The sequence below is a fragment of the Lithobates pipiens genome, unplaced genomic scaffold, assembly GCF_037356315.1.
Source record: "Lithobates pipiens isolate NorthernLeopardFrog02 unplaced genomic scaffold, aLitPip1_a1.2 Scaffold_30, whole genome shotgun sequence".
NCBI lineage: Eukaryota > Metazoa > Chordata > Amphibia > Anura > Ranidae > Lithobates > Lithobates pipiens.
In genome coordinates, this window is record NW_027507791.1 from 124696435 (window position 1) to 124716495 (window position 20061).

The 20061-nt window shown below is 45.1% G+C and overlaps 1 protein-coding gene across 5 annotated transcripts in view; it reads right to left on the reverse strand.

Moving 5' to 3' along the window:
- The window catches only part of HECTD1 (HECT domain E3 ubiquitin protein ligase 1), a 267514-nt gene extending 249197 nt beyond the window's left edge, over nt 1-18317 (reverse strand). For all 5 annotated transcript variants that reach the window (XM_077464799.1, XM_077464802.1, XM_077464800.1 and 2 more), the window contains exon 1: nt 18167-18317. The gene's annotated coding sequence lies outside the window, so the exon portion shown is untranslated. The remainder of the gene's footprint in view (nt 1-18166) is intronic.
- Nucleotides 18318-20061: the final 1744 nt, after the last annotated feature.

Genomic DNA, 20061 nt, shown 5'->3' on the forward strand with positions numbered 1-20061 from the left:
ATTCCACTGACCGTTACAGGGGCTCAGCATTAAAGTATCTGCTTGTAAAGAAAACAATTACAACTTCAAGATGACCAACTGCCCAGTTTTCACTTGGACTTGAGTTTTAGTCTGTATAAATGAGCCAGATGCTAGCTGCCAACCTGAAATATGGTTGTTGCAATACCTACACATTTCTCAACTTCAAAACATATCTTTGGTATAAAATTATTACAAATAATTTCTACATTATATTACTATTTCTATTCTACCATTACTTGGGAAGATCAAGTATATACAGCTAAAGTGGTTAAGCCAGGAGAGCTGCAGATGACGGAGACTTGTAAACTGACCACAGTTTTAGGGCTCAGCAGCCATGATATATCGTGGTTAGTTTAGAGCCAGGCATGATTAACCAGGTATTTCAGGTGATACAGGGGGCCAAATTATACAGCACAAGCACTGTGTTGTAGAAAATACATTAAAAAGGAACAGGATCAATTTTTTTCCCCTTTCACAGGCGCTACGGTGTGTGTATAGTAATATATATATATATATATATATATATATATATATATATATATATATATATATATATATATATATATAGCACCTGTAAAGTGCCTCTCCTGTCACTACAGTGTAAAAGCCTGAGTACTTTCACACTGGAGCGGTGCTATGGCAGGACGTCAAAAAAAAGTATTGCAAGAAGCTTCTTTGAGGCACTTTATACACCGCTCCTAAAGTGTCCCTGCCCGCTGCGGGCGCTTTTAACCCTTTTTCGGCCGCTAGCGATGGTTAAAAGTACCCCGCTAGCGGGCAAAAAGTGCAGCTAAAACTACACTTCCAGTGTGGAAGTGTCTTTACGGTAAGAAGCGCTTTAAGCCATGTTTCAACCTCTGTGCTGACCACACCGTTCTCCACTTTGTGCTAAAGTAGCTGCTCACCTTCACTATAGACCTATACTTTCATACAGGTCCATTTGCGCTTGCTGAAAAATCCTCCTGAAAGATTTCCTCTCTAGAGTATACAGTATATACCATGCATCTCCCCTCCTATTCCTTTCCACAGTGCATCCAGCAATAGTAGTCATGTAAATCCTCCTATAGTGCAAATAGATTTTACACTCACGTTTAGATAAAATTCCTCGTAGGGGACCCCTGAAGAAGTCACATGAGCGATGACGCAATGGGGTTAATTTACTAGAGCTAGAGAGTACAAAATTAATCACACTTCTGCAGAGAAACCAATCAGCTTCCAGGATTTATTGCCAACGCTTAATTGAACACGCTGAGGTTAGAAGCCGATTGGTTTCTCTGCAGAATAGTGACTAATTTTGCACTCTCTAGCTTTAGTAATTAACCTCAATGCATTGGCAAGAGGTGGGTGACACGGTGACATCAATATCATGTCACGTAGAAAGCCAGAAGTCGTGGTGAGAGGACACTGATTGTTTCCCAAAGCGCAAACACCCACTACAAGGTGTTTTTATCCAAACATGCTGAGTTTGGATACAATTTTACACTATGGGAGGAATTTTTTATATATTATATATATATATATATATATATATATATATATATATATATATATATATATATATATATATATATATATATATATATATATATATATATATATATATATATATATATATATACACACACACATACATGACTACTGTTGCTGGTAGCAACGTGGAGTGGAGATACATGGTGTATACACACACAGAACCTCTAGGAAGAATTTTCATAAAGCGCAAAGAGACTTATATGAAAGTATAGGTTTATAGTGAAGGTGAGCGGCAACGTTAGCCTAATGCCGTGTACACATGACCGGACTTTTTGACAGCAAAGGTCCGACGGAACGAGTCCATCAGACAATTCGATCTTGTGTGGGCTCCATCAGACCTTTGCTTGCCAAAAATCTGGCAGACTTTAGAAATAGAACATGTTTTAAATTTTTCCACAGGAACTCTGCCGGACCGAGAAATCCCTTTGTGTGTATGCTAGTCCGACGGACAAAAACCGACGCTAGGGAAGCTATTGGCTACTGGCTATGAACTTCCTTATTCTAGTCCAGTCGTACGTCATCACGTTCGAATCCGTTGGACTTTGATGTGATTGTGTGTGGCCAAGTCCATTCATTCGGAAAGTCCGGTGGAACTCCGCCGAAAAGACCGCCGGACCTAGTCCCTCGAAAAGTCCGGTCGTGTGTACGTGGCATAAGAGTGGAGCGCGGTGTGGTGAACACAGAGGTTGAAGCACGTGGCTTAAGAAACATATGGATATTGGGCTTTGTTAGAAAATTAAAATATTATACTTTTGGACACTTACAATTAACACTTGTGGAGCTGCATTGTTAACACTGGAGGTGTGGCATCAACCACTATATGAGACATATTAATGACTGCAGCCATTTATCAAGTTTTTTTTTTATCATTTGCACTCAATGCACATCACTGGAATTGTGGTATTAACCCCCAGCGGGGTTGCTAACAGGAGGCGTTATTGCACATTTTAAATAGAGCACTTGTGTCTGCACTTACACTTTATACATATGAATTAATGATATTGTTTTTATTTATTGAGCTAGACTAGTATAGCATTCAATTCTAATTCATTTCTTGATTTATGCCACAGTTATTTTATTATCCATTTTAATGTATATCTGTGGGGACACATAGAACCAATTGTTATTTTATACATTGAATTCATAACATTTATTTTACATAGTCTGGTTGAAAAAAAAAAAGACAAGTCCATCTAGTTTAACCAATAAAAAACGGGGGATGTTTACAATCCTATATACACAATCCATTACTTTCTTGAATTCTGTGATACATATTCTCTATGCCCCGTATAGTAGACACACCTGTGTCACACATTTCAAAGAGTTTCAGGAGGTGGCGTCAGTACAGGTGTCACTGCTTATAGGCAAGGTACTATGGGATATGTAGTCCTTACAAAGTAAACCGCAGAGGAGAAGCTGCAAAGCATGCAGGGAATCTAGGAAGTGTTTAAACAAGATGGGAAGAAAACAGCACTCACAACCTAAAAGGAGCATTTTAAAGTAAGTTTATATTGTATTGTCAACTATTGTTTGTATTGTTATTAGAATGCAGACCAGTCAAAACCTTTTTTCTTAGTTTTGGATAAGGCCCCTTTCACACGGGACGGATCAGTAATGATCCGCCCCGTGATGATCCGCTCGCTCAGCGGGGATCGCTCGGTTGTCCCCGCTGAGCCGGCGGCGGACAGGGCGGTCCCGGCACACTGTGCTGGGACCGCCCTGTCAGCTCTCCATTCTCCTCTATGGGGGATCGGATGAGCACGGACCGCCTGTCCGTGTTCATCCAATCCGCTCTGCAGACGGATAGAAAAATAGGATTTTCCTCCGTCTGCAGAATCGGACTATTGCGGAGGCAGACAATAGCAGGTGTCTGCGGATGTTCACCCGCAGCCACTCGCTATCCCATAGGGATGCATGTATGTCCGTATTTCATCCGCAAACGGATGGATGAAATACGGACATACTGTCTGCATGTGTGAAAGGGGCCTAAGAGTACAGAAGGATGTAAATTTTTACTACTGTCTAGGGCACCATTGAAGATATTTAATCTAATTTCCTGTCCTGCTAGACAGGAAGTGAACCGAGAGCTGTAAAAGCCCCACAGACAATTTAAAAAAAAAACACTTTTTCTTAGCAGAAATTATTAGAACCCCTATGAGATATGTATGAGCATTGTACCCCTGTTACAGATATTCCCTCACATCCTGTCTGATCAGTAGGGCAGGAAAAGAGTCAAACTCTCCAAGGCTACTTTCACACTTGAGCGTCTTTGTGGAGGTTTTCTTTAGCATGTTTGTACATGTATTTTCAGGCTTGAATGTTTCTGATTTAGGTAATGGAAAGCTGGTTAATAGGAAGTAAAGAAATCAAGTGTTTTTTTTTTATATAAAACAAATCCTGGGTTGGCATTAAAATACAACTGTTTTAAGACAAAGCACAAGTTAAAGTTAAACTCCATTCACACAGCCATATTAAAATACTATCTACGCTAAATCTTTATGTCATAAAGATGACAGAAAAAAATAAATAAAAATCACACGTAAAAAATAAAAGTAAAAAAAACTAAGTGCTTTTTCTGGTGCAGATTTACACGTTTACAGAATTCTAGCCACTGGAATACATGTTAGCACATACACACAAATTATGCTCATAAACTCCTCTCTAAATGCAGATTAAGGACATTCTTTATGCCTCCAAACACTGCTCTTCTATGTAGCTAAATGCCTAATGGCTGCATAGGTGAACACTAAACTGCATTCAAAGGCGTAAAGAAACGAGTAAAGATAAAACTATTTCTTTAATACACTTAAACTCTTGGAATAATCCCCTAGCATACAGACTAACCAAATATAAATCCCATCTACTGGCTAGTCTGATCTTTTAGCACATTATTTGTGTCAGTCATAATAGGTGTGAGGCAGTGCTGGTTTACTTGAATCCACCAGTCACTGTGAGTCAGTATAGACTTGTGTACACTCCGCAGATTACGTGACGATGAGTCGGCTGTTTGTAGCCTGTGTTTGCATAGAGAGGAAGCAGTTTTAAAGGTTTGAGAACCAGTATCAACGTGTTCTGAAAATTATAAAGCACTTGTAAAAAGCTTACATTCGACAAAACACACTCAAATTCTGCTACAGACAGCAACACAGGCTCAAGTGTATCCAAAAACCACTAATGAATCAACAGAACCACTACATTACCCTAGAAACGACTATGATTACAACTCTAATGTAAAACTTTGATGATAAAAAACAAAAACCCACATCTTTCTTAAGGAAGATGCCATATGCCATGTTTTTATTTTGACTTAAGATATAACACTATAGATAAGAGACCTTTTCTATTCAGGGTCAAGTAACAGCATCTGTTTGAAGCTTTCCCCTGATCACTATATACTCACCTTCACAACTCTCTCCCATCACACAATACCTAATGGTGGCTGGTGTCAGAGCTTAGAGAGAGTGGCGAGGACAGAAGCACAGCCTGGTTCCCTACTGTGCATGTGCAAGTTGCACTGTGCGTTCCGAGGGGGTCCCTGCTGTCTACTGGGACCTGTGTGTCTCCCAGAAGACAGCGGGGGAACGACAAAGGAGGAGCCGGACATGTCACAGATCACCTGCGGATATTGCAGCGATCTTTCGTCGGAAGTGGGAGCAAATACCTATATTATACAGGTATCTGCTTACCCCTGAAAAGGTGCCAAATGTGACACCAGAGGGAGGAGGAATCCGGACAGCGGAAGTTCCATTTTTTGGTGGAACTCCGCTTTAATAGCCGGTTCACACCACAATTTCTAAGTTCTGGATGCTTTTCTGCATTGGCATTTTTGATGTATTCAGTTGAGATGGGGGGGGGGGGGGGGGGGGGGGGGAGGCATAGGTAGACCTACAGACGACAGTATTTCTAAGAGCCTTTCAGGACAACCTTGGAGAGAGCACAGCTCCGCCCATTTTCCAGGAAACACATGCAGCCTATAAATGGCCTCAGTTATTGTGGTCTCTGACATACTGGAAAACAAAGCACAAAAATAAATAAATAAATAAATAAAACACAAACAACCATGATAGACACTTAAAGCGGAGGTCCACCCTCATTGGAACCCTCCCCCCCTCCGGCGCCACAATTGGCACCTTTCAGGGGGGAGGGGGGTGCAGGTACCTGTACAGTACAGGTATCTGCACCCACTTCCGGCGTAGATTCTGCAGAAGGTACGCCCCTTTCCGCAGAATCTACGCCCCTTTCCGAAGGTCCCCCGCTGCCTGCTGGTAAACACACGGATCCCAGAGACAGCGGGGACCATCCTTATTGTGCAGCGTTACTCGCGCATGCGCAGTAGGGAACTGGGAAATGAAGCCGAAAGGCTCCACTTCCTGATTCCCATACCCAAGATGGCGGCGGCAGCACCCGAGAGACGATCGAGAGATCGGCTTCGGATGACGACATCGCGGGCGTGCTGGGCGGGTAAGTGTCATTATTTTAAAAGTCAGCAGCTGCAGTATTTGTAGCTGCTGGCTTTAAAAAAAATAAAAAAAAAAAAAAAACGGCGGACTCCCGCTTTAAATCACTTCTAAGCTACAAAGGGAGGAAAATAGCGGTTGTCCTGAAAGGCTCTTAGAAGTACCATCCCCGGTAAGTCTATCTATGCCTTTCTCAAATCGCCTTTCAGGATAACCTTGGAGAGGGTAACCGAGAAATTTACCGTAGGGTGGGACAACTGCCTGCAGTACTTCCCTGCCGAAGGCTCGATCTGCGGAGAAATGTCGGAGAAACGTTGAGTAGTTGGACCAAGAAGCAGCCTTGCAGCTTTAATCAGGCGTAGCGCCGGCCCTCTTGGCCCAGGAAACTGCCGTTGATCTTGTGGAATGAGCAGCAATACCTGAGGGGGGTATTTCTCCTTTAGCTTCATAGGCCTCCGTAATTGCCCACACAAGCCACCTGCACAGTGTGCTCTTAGAAGCTTTCTCCCCTTTACGAGCGCCTGAGAAAATCACGAAGAAGGCGTTTGATTTTCTGAATTCCTTGGTGATTGATAAAAAGTGAAGTAGGCATTTCCTTACATCCAAAGCGTGGAAAGCTTCTTCTCCTGTATTGGCAGGTGCCGAGGAGAAAGTGGGCAAAACTATTTCCTGCGAACAATGAAAGTTTGAGGAGACTTTGGGCAGGAAAGCTGGGAGGTGTCTGAAGGACCACCCGGTCTGGAAAAACTTTAAGAAAAGGTTCCATGACTGCCAGAGCCTGAAGCTCGCTGACTCTCCTTGCCAAGGTAATGGCAACTAAGAAGATTGTTTTCAGAACTAAAATTTTTAATGATACTTCCTGTAAGTGTTCAAACGGAGCCCTCGTGAGGCCCTGTAAAACAATAGATAAGTCCCAGCTGGGAAAATTTGGGGGCCACAGGCCTATTTCGTGCCAGTGCCCTGAAGAGTCCCGAAATTAAAACTTCGCTGGATAGTGTTTTTTCAAAATAAACTGAAAAACTGAAAAAGAGCCACCACCTGGGTTTTTAGGGTGCTGGCTGCTAGTCCCTTTTCCATCATGGAGAAATTCAAGGACTGGCATAACGCTTTTTACCTGAAAGCTTTTAGAGGTACACCAGGAATTAAACTTCTTGCAGACCTTCAGGTATATGGTTCGAGTTGCGTCCTTTCTACTAGAGAGTTGAATTTTAGGAGGTCTTCCTCAGAAACCATGCAGTCAAATGTAACTGGTCTGATGCCGGATGAATCACAGAGACCTGTGTTAGAAGGTCCTTCCTGAGCGGCAGCCTCCAAGCAGGTTCAGGTTCTTTCGTCAGGTCGGCCGAGTCCCTCCACCACCAGAGTGCTTATTTCATTTTTGAGGTAAGTCTGATCTGCTTTTCCAATGACACCTGATGTGACCATGTCTGTAAGATGTTCAACTGGAGTGGTCTGGAATGAAATCTGGCCCATTGTACAGCTGGGATCGATGCCATGAAAAGACCCAATACTGCCATGGCTGATCAGACTGAGATATTCGTCTGAATATGTTTTACTGCAGAGAAGATCCTCTCCAACCTGAAAGCTTTAAGAGGTACACCAGGAATTAAACTTCTTGCAGACCTTCAGGTATATGGTTCGAGTTACGTCCTTTCTACTAGAGAGTTGGATTTTAGGAGGTCTTCCTCAGAAGCCATGCAGTCAGATGTAACTGGTTGATGCCGGATGAATCACAGAGACCTGTGTTAGAAGGTCCTTCCTGAGCGGCAGCCTCCAAGCAGATTCTGTGGCCTGGTTCGCAACACTACTAATAGTGTTGCCAATCAGGGCCTTTTTGGCCAAAATGGAGTGACCAGGATCATGTTGGTTTTTTCTTCTCTGAATTTCCTTAGGACCATTGGTATCAGAGGAAAGGGGGAAAGGCATAGCACAGTTGGTAATGCCACGGATGTGCGAGAGCATCTATGCCTATGGCCTGGTCTTCTCGTGAGGAAAACATTTCTGAACCTTTGGGTTCTGTTGGCTAGCAAACAGGTCTAGATGGGGTTGCTCCCATGTTTTGGAGACCATCATGAAAACTTATTGATTCAGGCTCCACTCTGCTTCTACCACCCTCCTCCTGCTGAGTAGGTCTGCTAGCAGATTCTGAGAACCCTTTAGGTGAACTGCCGACAGAGGCCACATTCTGTTCTGCCTAGGAAAGTAGTTGACTGGTTAGTTCCATAAGTCCTCTGCTCCTGGTTCTTCCTTGCTTGAGCACGTATGCTACAGCGGTCATATTGTCCTAAAGAACCTGAACGTGATGTCTTTTCCCTGCTTGTTGAAAAGCTAGGAGACCGAGAAAGATGGCCTTTATTTTCAGTTGGACGACTTTCGAGCTTCTGTCTTGGGCCAAACCCCGAGAGGTTAGACTGCCCAGTTGGGCTGCCCAACACCAGGAACTTGTGTCTGTTGTCACATGCTTGTCTAGTGGAAAGACCCAGAAGAGACCTTTCGTCAGGTCGGCTGAGTCCCTCCACCACCATAGTGCTTGTTTCACTTTTGAGATAAGTCTGATCTGCTTTTCCAATGACACCTGATGTGACCATGTCTGTAAGATGTTCAACTGGAGTGGTCTGGAATGAAATCTGGCCCATTGTACAGCTGGGATCGATGCCATGAAAAGACCTAATACTGCCATGGCTGATCGGACTGAGATATTCGTCTGAATATGTTTTACTGCAGAGAAGATCCTCTCCAACTTCGCTTGTGGCAGAAAAACTTTTTGAATCAACAAGTTTATGGTATAGTCCAGAAACATAATGTCTTTACTTGGTTATAGATTCGACTTCTCTAGATTGAGGAGCCACCCTAAGTTCTTAAGGCTAGTCTGTGACACCTGAAGATTTGTCACAACTTGTTCCCCTTCATGAAAATTCTGGGGGAAGATGAGAGTCCGAAAGGTAGAGCTTTGAACTGAAGATGCCAAACCGATGACCCCAGGTTGATGCCAAATCAAAGGAAATGTTAGGAAGCCTGAGCAATGGGGACGTGTAGGTAAGCATCCCTCAGATTTAGGGATGCCATGAGCAGTCTGGAGTTAGCAGTTTTGTTATTGAATAGATTGTGTTAATGCGGAAATGTAATGAATTGTTCTGTTTAGGATCTTTAGGTTCAGAATCATTCGATACTTTACAGATGGCGGCTTCACCAGAAAAATGTGGGCATAGAAGCCTCGACCTTCCTGATGTTTCGGGACCTAAAACAATCAGTTCTTGTTTAATCAGATCCTGTAATAGGTTAATCATTACTGAAGCTTTGTCTTGATCCCTTGGAAGAGCCGTAACATAAAACCTGCTTGTAGGGGGCTCTGAAAATGCCAAAATGTATCCCTGAGAGATAACATTCCTTACGAACAGGCTTGAAGATGTTCTGCTCCATTGTAGGAGAAAGGCAAACAATCTTTCCCCTACTGGGACAAGATTGTCACTTGTTTTTGGGGGGGCTGGTCTGGGGAAGGTCTAAAGAGAACGCCTCCTCTACCCTTACCCTTTTGGGAGACCCAATGGTTTTTGTCGTCTTCCCTACTCTTGCGGGGCTGTTGAACAGCACGAAAATTCTTTTTAACCATTTATTTTTGGCAGGGAAAGCCTTTTTCTTGTCAGTTGTCCTGTCCAAGATTGTTTCCAGGTCTGGACTAAAAAGAAGATCCCCCCCGAGAAGGGTAAGCCACATAATTTAATCTTGGAGGCTGTGTCACCCGACCAAGTTTTTAACCAGACAGCACGTCTGGCTGAATTCACCAGAGCTGATGACCTAGCTGCCATCTTAATTGATTCAGCCGATGCGTCGGCCATGTATTTTACTGCTTTCAGAATTAACAGAAGAGATTCCAAAAGATCTTTTCTTGGAGTCCCTGCCTCTATGTGGCTCTTCAGCTTTTCTACCCAGCATTCTAAATTCCTTGCAACAACCGTGGAAGCAATATCTGGTTTGAGGCTGGCCGACGTCGAATCCCACGCCTTTTTCAAGAGGAAGTCTGTCCTTTTATCCATCGCATCTTTCAGCACCCCCAGGTCCTCAAACGCCAGGTCTGTGCAATGGGACACTTGCGAAAAAGCGTCATTCACCCGTGTTTTTTTATTCCACACTTCAGACTCTTTGTCTTCAAAGGGAAACCATTGAGGGTTTTGGACAGGAAGGGGCCTCTTTCAGGGCCCTTCCATTCCTTCTTGACCATGTCCGATAGGACTCTATGGACTGGAAACACCCTGTGTTTGCTGTCATCCAGACCCTGGTACATTCTCTTCCTGAATGTCGAGGGTTGTGTAAATCGTTTTCAATCGTTCAATTCTTTTAAAAGACAGTTTGTACCTAGAGCCTTAGCTATCATTTTCCCTTTCCTCCTCATCGTCTGAATCTCTGAGGGAGGGAAGAGTACTTGCCCCCTCATCCTCGGAGTCTACAACCTCTACGGGCCTAGAGGTAGATGCCCTGGGACTAGATGGCGGTTGTTGCTTGGTTTCAACTTGGCCTGCCGGACTCTGAAACAGCAATGATTTGACGGGAGGGAGGGAGAGGGAGAGGGAGAGGGAGAGGGAGAGGGAGGGAGAGAGAGAGAGAGAGAGACCCCTCAATGTTGAAACCCAATTTACAGCAACCCCCACATCTAACTGCAGGGTACAAGAGAAGTAACCTCTGACCCTGCAGTAACAGGCTCCCTACAGGGAGGAACACAAAAAAAAAAAAAAACAGTACCACATAAGCCCATAAGGTGAAAAATAAAGGCACCACTGTACCCCTCTTACCTGGGCCTGACCAATGCCTATTTCCACCGTAGCGGTCAGTCTCTGATCCATCATAGCAGACAGCACAGCGGGGAATGAGAAAACTCATCTTTTTTTTACGTTTTTTGGTTTCAGCATCATCAGCGAGGGCGGGAAGAGGAAGCACCAGTCGCTAGACCCGTCCCCTTGGCCTCTGCGTTCCAGGTGACTGGAACCACTTGTCACTAAGCCCACACAGGAAGCCGCGTCACTGGACGTGACATCACCCACCAGCCAGGAACCGTAACCGCAATGCGGAACATGCTGCTGTTCAACGGCTGCGAACCGCCTGGCTACCTAAGCCATCCTTGGACTCCGGGCACACTGACACCTCCTGCTAGCTGTTGCTCCACTGAGCTTGAAGAGGCTGGGGACTCCGGAACAGCCCCTACTCGTACCGGGAGCATGCTGGGATGGTCCCTGCACTCCAAGCAGACAAAACACTAAGGTAAGCCCTTTCCCCTCCACCCTGGAGAGAGCACAGCACCCTGGTTCCAGCATGCAACTGAGGCCATGGTGGAAGAGGAGGGATTTAAAGGCTGCATGTGTTTACTGGAAAATGGGTGGAGCTGCTCTCTCTCCAAGGTTGTCCTGAAAGGGGATTTGAAAAAAACTGCATGTGCATTCCGGTGCGTTTTGCCGTGTTCCATACAGAAAAGAAATGCAACATGTTCGACTTTTATTGACTGCACTTGAATGTACATTGAAGGAGAAAAGTATTTGATCCCTTGTTGATTTTGTACATTTGCCCACTGACAAAGAAATGATCAGTCTATACATTTTAATGGTAGGTTCATTTTAAAAGTGATACAGAACAAAAAAATCCAGAGAAAAGCATTTGAAAAAGTTATAAATTGATTTGCATTTTAGCTTAGGTTCACACATATGTAAACACAGACATCACATGCGATGTCTGTGCAATGAGAGTTCAGCCGTACAGTTGTATGGCTGAACTCGCATTGGATCTGCACAAAAAAAAGTGCAGGAACCTTTTTTTTGCCCCCGCACTGGAATCGGATCGCATGCAGTTCGCAATCTGGAGGCGTCATTACCTTTGTACTGACACCCACAGTGGTTCGCAGAGGGTAGCGTGAACTGCCTGTGGGGGAGATGCGATGCAGCAACAGGCACTGGTATTGCGCTGGTTCCCACATCACATATGTGTGAACCCAGGCTTAATGAGTGAAATAAGTATTTGACCCCTTCGGAAAAAAATGACTTAGTACTTGGTAGCAAAACCCTGTAGTTGGCCATAAGGTTTGTACACATTTCAGGAGGGATTTTGTCCCACTCCTTTTTGCAGATTCTCTTCAAGTCATTAAAGCGGAGCTCCACCCGATTTATAAAAAATAGCTCCCGCATATTATTTTTTTCTGTTATATATAATGAGAACATTTAAGCTTCATGTACCTTTTTTATCCTTGAGTTACTGGCCATTTCCGTGTTCGGGGGATTGCGGATATGGGAGGGGTTGCTGCAGATATGGGCGGTGTTGCTGCGGCTAGGTCGACACTTCCTTTGTGCCGCACTGTTTCTTGGGATCCTTTTTTCTTGTTCCCATGAGTCTGTGTGGCGGCCTGGCGCGAGTTAGAGCCAAAGCTGTTGACGGCGCTCCTATACAAACATTAATGCGCATGCGCAAGATCTACGATAGAACGGGCGTTGCATTCTGGGAGATGCACGTTACAGAATCCAGGAAGAGAATGCATGTGGGCCTCACATGCCCACAGGCAAGATGACAACCATCGATATCTTTTTTATAAAGCGTTCTTTGCTTGACGAAAATCAATGGGAAAACTTCAAAAAACGGAACATGTAAGTAAAAAATTTTCACACTAATTTATTTTTAAATGTTTCCAGACTAACATTTGGCAACTCGAACCTTCAGATCCCTCCACATATTTTCTATGGGATTAAGGCATCCAATTCACAATAGCAGGAGATTTTGACTGGCTCTCTATGGAGCCGGTTCACAAATCTCCACTGTGGCTCCGGTGCAAATTTGCCCAAGTCCTATGCATCTTTTGGTCCGTTTCAGGTCCAAATTGAGGCAAAAATTCGGGATGAAATTGGACCTGAAGCGGTGAACCAGGACGCACCGGACCCCTGCTAGGAGCCGCATGTGGCGTTGGTGCGAACCCAGCCTTAATGTGACCTATAATTTGTACAAATTAATTGAAAAATAAACTGAAATCTTAGGGAGGGAGGTTAAAAATAAACTAAAATAATGTGGTTGCATAAGTGTACCCACCCTCTTATAACTGGGGATGTAGCTGTGTTCAGCAATGAAACTCATGTTAAATAAGTACACACCCACCATCATTTAAAGTGCTCCGATGAACCCCAAATAAAGTTCAGCTCTTCTAGTAGATCAAAGACATTAGATATACCATGGAACACATTGAAAACAGTAATCAAGTGGAGAAAATATGGCACAACAGTGACATCACCAAGAATTTCTGAAAAGATGAGAGGAGAACTGCCCAGGGAGGCTGCAAAGATGCCTAGAGCAACATTAAAGGAGCTGCAGGAATAGCTGCCAAGTACATCTCCTGTATTCTTCATATGTCTGTGCTATGCGGTAGAGTGGCAAGATGGAAGCCTTTTCTTATGAAGAAAAACATCCATGCCTGGCTAAATTTTGCAAAAACACATCTGAAGTCCCCCAAAAGCATGTGGGAAAATGTGTTAAGGTCTGATGAAACCAAGGTTGAACTTTTTGACCAGAATTCCAAAAGATATGTTTGGCGCAAAAACAACAATGTACATCACCTAAAGATCACCATAACCATAGTGAAGCATAGTGGTGGCAGTAGCACACTTTGGGGCTGTTTTTCTTCAACTAGAACAGAGGCCTTAGTCAGTGTAGAGGGAATTTTGAACAGTTTCAAATACTAGTCAATATTGGCACAAAATCTTCAGGCTTCTGCTAGAAAGCTGAACATGAAAAGGGACTTCATCTTTCAGCATGATAATGCTATTGTGCATCCGTGGATGGTCTGTCGTCCTGACAGCTTCTGGGCTTTGGTTCATAGTTGGTCTTTCAATTCTGTTTTTTATGTATAAGTCTTGGTTTCATCCAATGCTTTGTATTGTGTTTTTAACTATAAGTCTTCTATTCATGCAATAATAAAAATTCAATTATTTTTCTATATTCTGTCTGAGGAAATGGTCTCACTACATGTATATGGGGATGGGATCAACAGACAGCGTTTTATCGGCTAACAACAGCTTGTACAGTTTATAGGTCACACTAACCACTTTAATATCGCACGCCGTCATATGACGTCCTTCGCTTTGTGCGGAGATATCTGAATGATGCCTGCAGCTACAGGCATTATTCTGATATCATTATTTGCAGGCGGCGATTCTGTGCACGATAAGAATGATCATAGTGGCAATTCCGCAATTTGATCGTTATAGGTGATGGGAGGAGATTCCCACCCCTCTCGCCATCCATCCAGTGCTTCTCTGGGCTCTCCCGTGGCATCAGGGGCCGGAGAAAGAATCGGACACCGCCAGATAATGACCATAGAGATTTCCGGTGAGATAGTTACCAGTCATCTCTATGACCGTCGGAGGCCCGGGCGCGACATTATGACATTAGGCCCAGACCCCTCATGTAAACAAAGCCATGATTGCGGCTGTCAGCATGAGATCGGTGAATTTTTTTTTTTTTCCGATCTCATGCTTTACAGCCTGGACGAGAGATGTGGGGTCTTAATGACCCCGCATCTCTCCATAAAGAGGACCTGTCATGATAGATTCCTATTACAACAGATGTTTACATTCCTTGTGATAGGAATAAAAGTGATCAAAAAAAATTAAATGTAAAAAAAAAAAAAGTTTTACAAAACACCCCTGTCCCTAGGAGCTCACGTTCAGAAGCGAACACACACCCAAGTCCTGCCCACATATGTAAACAATGTTCAAACCACACGTGAGGTATTGTAGCTTGCGTTAGAGCGAGAGCAACAATTCTAGCACTAGACCTCCTCAACTCTAAACTGGTAGCCTGTAAAAAAATAAAAAATAAAAAAAAAAAATTTTAAAAGTGTCGCCTATGGAGATTTTTAAGTACCGAAGTTTGGCGTCATTCCACGAGTTTTCTTAATTTTAAAGCGTGACATGTTGGGTATTTATTTACATGGCGTAACATTATCTTTCACATTATACAAAAAAATTGGGCTAATTTTATTGGTTTATTTTTTGAATTCATTAATTTTTTTCTCAAAAAAAGGGCTTTGAAAAATGATTGCGCAAATACCGTGCGAGATAAAAAAAAGTTGCAATGACCATCACTTTATTCTCTAGGGTGACTGCTAAAAAAAAAAAAACATAATGTTTGGGGGTTCTGAGTAATTTTCTAGCAAAAAAAAAAAAATTATGATTTTTATACGTAGGAGGAATGCCAAAATAAGCCCGGTATTGAAGTGGTTAAGACCCCTTTCACACTGGGGCGTTTTTCAGGCCTTTTAGCGATGGAAGTAGCCTCTGTTGAGCGCCTGAAACCCGCCTCATTCATTCAAGTTTGACTTTTCACACAGAGCGGTGCTGTTGCAGGACATCCCGAAAAAAAATTCTTGCAAGCAGCATCTTTGGAGTGGTTTGGGAGCGCTGCATTTAGTGCTACCAAAATGCCCCGGCCATTGGAATGAATGAGCAGCGCTTCGGAAACACTGCAACACTGGAGTTTGTAACCCCTTACTTGGGGTTAAAGGGGTTGTAAAGCTTAGTTTTTTATTTTCTAAATAGGTTCCTTTAAGCTAGTGCATTGTTGGTTCACTTACCTTTTCCTCTGATTTCCCATCTAAATGTTTTTTTTCTTTGTCTGAATTTCTCACTTCCTGTTTCTCCTCAGTAAACTTCACACCATCATCACAGCAGTGTTTAGTCAGCCAGAACAGCTTACTGAGGAGGAACAGGAAGTGAGAAATTCAGACAAAGAAAAAAACATTTAGAAGGGAAATCGAAGGAAAAGGTAAGTGAACCAACAATGCACTAGCTTAAAGGAACCAATTTAGAAAATAAAAAACAAACCTTTACAGCCCCTTTAAAAGCACCCCGCTAGCAGCCGAAAAGGGCAGCTTAAACAGCCTTAAGGCTGGATTTACACCTATGCATTTTTAGTGCTTTTTGCATTTTGCAGATTTGCACTACAAAACGTGTTAGATAGGAAACCATTATAAATGAGCTGTAGTACAAACCTGCAAAAAGCACTAAAAATGCATAGATGTGAATCCAGCCTAACACTGCCCCATTGTGAAAGGGCTCTAAAGGTGGAAAAAGTTCTGAAATTATTTATCTTTGCCTCATTTCTTTACCAAGGATGAGCTCAGGCATGTACGCAACCGCACGCGCAGAGCCCGCCAAGAAGTCGGCACTGCACAGCGCTAATCACAGGCACTGAGACATTTCCTGATCTCTGCAGCCACAGATCAGGAAAATGTTTCACTGCTTGCGATACGCGCTCCGCAGTGCCAACTTCCTGATGGGCTCTGCACGTGCGGTTACGCACAGGCCTGAGCTCATCGTTAGTCTTTACATCACAGAAATGTAACATTTTAACATGAGTGTGTAGACTTTTTATATACATTGTACACACACCACTGAAACTAATGATCTTTTTAGGGATCTAAGAGGGGGATGCTTCCCACTGCCCATCACACTAAGATACCCTAAGATGTAATTAGCAGGGTGGTAAACTCTACCGCACACGTAAACGAGACCTAAAGGAGGGGGAGATTTCCTTCCTACTGACCACAAATTTAAGTGATACTCTTTCTACCGAGGGTCAGATTAATGTACCGTAAACTGTAGATATAGTATAACATAGCAAGCACTCCCTGAGACTAGTTATTTCAACGGTTCTTCCGTGTTCAAGTTTCAGTTAAAATAGGAAGTTACACTCTTCCTCCTTCTCTACTATTATTGTAAACTTTTTCTAGTCTCTGACAAGTACCCACTGCCACGGGTGCCTCCGATCCACAATGCCTACGTATTGCATTGCCACTGTGACTGAATATTTTTAACCCTCAGAGCTTAACTATTCTCCAGGAAATACCACCCTGAAGAAGAGGGAGGCAATTCCCCCAAAACACATTGGCTTTACTTGTATACTTTTATCTTTATTAAACAAGCGAGATGTTTTTTGGACACCGGGCGCTTCTCTCCAGTCACTTAGGTGAGAATACCTGACGTTTTTACCCCCCCAAATCTCCTAGGAGTGGGCGGGACAAGGCTGAAATCACAATGCATCTCGCACAGTGTGATACAGCAAGGAGTCAAAGCCCATTTTCTACAGCAAAGATGGTGGCACCGGGACCCAAAGACTGGTGAAGAACAAGCAAGGGGAGCACCGCACTTCCAGGATTTGTAGGCGATTTCTACGTTTCTGTTTACAAAGGCTGACAGACTCAGAGCTGAACATATGGCCGGCCAGGGACAGTCCATGGAGAGGTGATAGAAGGCTTTGGGCCTGTGACGTGGGGCCCCTGTCAATCATGGAGGGGATACTCCGGTGAGAGGTGATAGAAGGATCAGGCCTGTGACGTGGGGACCCTGTCAGTCATGGAGAGAACACTCTGGGGAGAGGTGATAGAAAAGTTCGGGCCTGTGACATGGGGGCCCCCAGAGGGCTAGGACCCCTGACGTGGGTGGCCCCCAGAGGGCTCGGACCCCTGACGTGGGTGGCCCCCAGAGGGCCCGGACCCCTGACGTGGGTGGCCCCCAGAGAGCTCGGACCCCTGACGTGGGTGGCCCCCAGAGGGCTCGGACCCCTGACGTGGGTGGCCCCCAGAGGGCTCGGACCCCTGACGTGGGTGGCCCCCAGAGGGCTCGGACCCCTGACGTGGGTGGCCCCCAGAGGGCTCGGACCCCTGACGTGGGTGGCCCCCGAGGGCTCGGACCCCTGACGTGGGTGGCCCCCGAGGGCTCGGACCCCTGACGTGGGTGGCCCCCGAGGGCTCGGACCTGTGATGTGGGGCCGCTGAGGGCTCGGACCTGTGATGTTGGTCCCCCGAGGGCTCGAACCCGTGACGTGGGGCCCCTGTCAGTTATGGAGGGGATAGCAGCGTTGAGGCCTGGCCGAGTCACGGCTGTGAGAAGGGATTATACAGAAGACGAAGGCCCTATAGAGTCTCATCTATTCCCCGGCATACACACGGCCACATTCTGAGGAGACAGGGGTAGGCCTGAGCCCTCCGTTGCCACAAACAGACCTAAACCCGGGGCTAGGCCCCAACCACCGTCTAGAGTTTAAGGCCTGCCCTCCGCACAGTGAGCACAAACCTAAGCGGAAACGCCAGGACGTCACAGAGCCCCGTTAGAATAGACTAGTAAGCCTCCACTTACCGTATCCGCACGGAGCCGGTCTGGGCCGCGCAGCTCCGACTGATCCCCGGAGTCACACGGAGCGTGTCACGGGCTCAGGCCGAGACTCCGCCCGCAGCGCTCGACAGCCAGCAGAGGGCGCTGTTCAGCGCAATCCTCACCGAGGTGCGGGGAGACCACACAGCATACCAGCAATACTTGCTGCTCATCCCCGCCCGTCCTTGTAGAGGAAGCGTTGTGTGAATCTGCTCCCTGCTTCTGCCCGTCCTCACATTGTTGAAATCAAGGACTGCTCAGCAACCACATGATCAATGAGAACTGGGTTTTAAATGTGGCCTCCCACTGTAGTTTTGTATAATATTTTGTTCACCAACCACAAGAGCAATATTGTTCTGTGTGATTATCATTTCAAAACTTTCACAACATGTCATGGAGATTTAGCTGCTTTTCCTGTATTGTATGTATCCTTAAGGCTGACTGACAGCAGGGGTCCTGTGCGTCCCTGTTCACCATTCCAGGGTTAAATTCGGACTGAAAAACGGACCAGAAGACGTACAGGACCCTAGTGCAATTCGCTCGGAGATGTGTGAACCGGTGTTCTATCATATAAGGTCCTCCATCCGATAGTGTCCGCTGTGTACTGCGCGCAGTACACAGCAACACAGATTCCGAAAATTGCAGAGGATAAACGGCGCCTGCGCCGTGAGTCCAAGTTCTATCCCCACGATCCAAGTAGACATAGAGTAGGAATATAAAAGAGCCGAGCGCAGCGAGGCCGAGCCAGAAGCTCGCCCGCGAGGGGCCCTCTAATATTCACAACCCTATGTCTGCTTGGATGGTGGGGCTACCACCTCCACTCACGGCGCTGGCGCCGTTCAGCTTCGGAGATTTTCCGAAGCTTCGTCTGCTCCGTACTGCACATGCGCAGTACGGGGCGGACACTATATGGCAGCACACCGGCTCCATTGAGACGGACACAATCTCCTGACATGTGAATTGGATGCAGTGAAATTCACATCTAATTTGCAATAGTGTGAACCCAGCCTAAAAGAATTCCACCAACCTCTTTACACTTACTCAAGCCCAATCTCCAGCCAGCGTCTCGCTACTCTCCAGAATGGCTCCTGCTGCTGTCAATCACAGCCAGCGAGGAAGTGGAGGGGGAGTCTGAGCTGCATTATGTGTGTCTATAGGCAGACAAAGGCCAGCTTGGGAGCGACTCTGCACAAGTGGCCCCATAACAAGAGACTTGCAATGGTGGGTACTGAGGGAGGAGGAGGAGGAGCCAGGAATGGCAGCAGGGGGAGCAAAACCATTGCACAGAGCAGGTAAGCATGACATGTCTGTTATTTAAAAAAAAATTAATAAAAATAAAGGTCTACAATCACTTTGAGGGGAAATCTCCTCAAGGGGGTACAGATACTGACAGAGGTTCTAACTCCTTCCCATGCTGTACTGAACCAAAATCTTCTGGCTAACCTGAAAGTGACCTTCACGCTGAGTTCATATTTGTGAGTTGCAGACATTGCACCGCAGGCCTGTGCGCATCACATGCGCTGTCTGTGCAGTGCGATTTGAGCCATACATTTCGTGTGGCTCAAATCACCGCACATCCGCACCAAAATGGTGCAGGAATCTTTTTTTTCCACACCTGAATTGCATTGCATGGGTGGTTCTGGCAATCGCACTGCACTTTGCGAGCTGTTTTGGTGGGTTGTTATCTAACATTGACATCCGCAGTAGATCGCATGGACGCTGTGCGATTCCAATGCGGCGCAAGGAAAGCACAGGATTCGCTGTGTTTCCCACATTGGACCAGTGTGAACCAGGACTCAAGTACATTTTTATTTTTTTGAGGGAACACTTACCTATTTAATAAAACACAGAAATGTCACTTTCCACGTTTTCCTGCAGTC